The sequence below is a fragment of the Bison bison genome, unplaced genomic scaffold, assembly GCF_000754665.1.
Source record: "Bison bison bison isolate TAMUID 2011002044 unplaced genomic scaffold, Bison_UMD1.0 scf7180017864227, whole genome shotgun sequence".
Lineage (NCBI taxonomy): Eukaryota > Metazoa > Chordata > Mammalia > Artiodactyla > Bovidae > Bison > Bison bison.
In genome coordinates, this window is record NW_011494799.1 from 205,076 (window position 1) to 205,416 (window position 341).

Genomic DNA, 341 nt, shown 5'->3' on the forward strand with positions numbered 1-341 from the left:
CCCATGAAGTGATGGGACTGGATGCCATGATCTTCGTTTTCTGAATGTTGAGCTTTAAGCTAAATTTTTCACTCTCCTCTTTCACTTTCCTCAAGAGGCTTTTTAGTTTTTCTTCACTTTCTGCCATAAGGGCGCAGTTACCTGCATATCTGAGATTATTGATATTTTTCCCAGCAATCTTGATTCCAGCTTGTGCTTCTTCCAGCCCAGCGTTTCTCATGATGTACTCTGCATATAAGTTAAATAAGCAGGGTGACAATATATAGCCTTGACATACTCCTTTTCCTATTTGGAACCAGTCTGTTGTTCCATGTCCAGTTCTAACTGTTGCTTCCTGACCT

The 341-nt window shown here is 40.8% G+C and overlaps 1 protein-coding gene across 1 annotated transcript in view; it reads right to left on the reverse strand.

Annotated features, from left to right (window-relative positions):
• Nucleotides 1–341, reverse strand: part of FAM120C (family with sequence similarity 120C) — a gene marked incomplete at its 5' end in the record, with an annotated part of 124,500 nt that overhangs the window by 6,302 nt on the left and 117,857 nt on the right. The gene's annotated exons all lie outside the window — the stretch shown is intronic.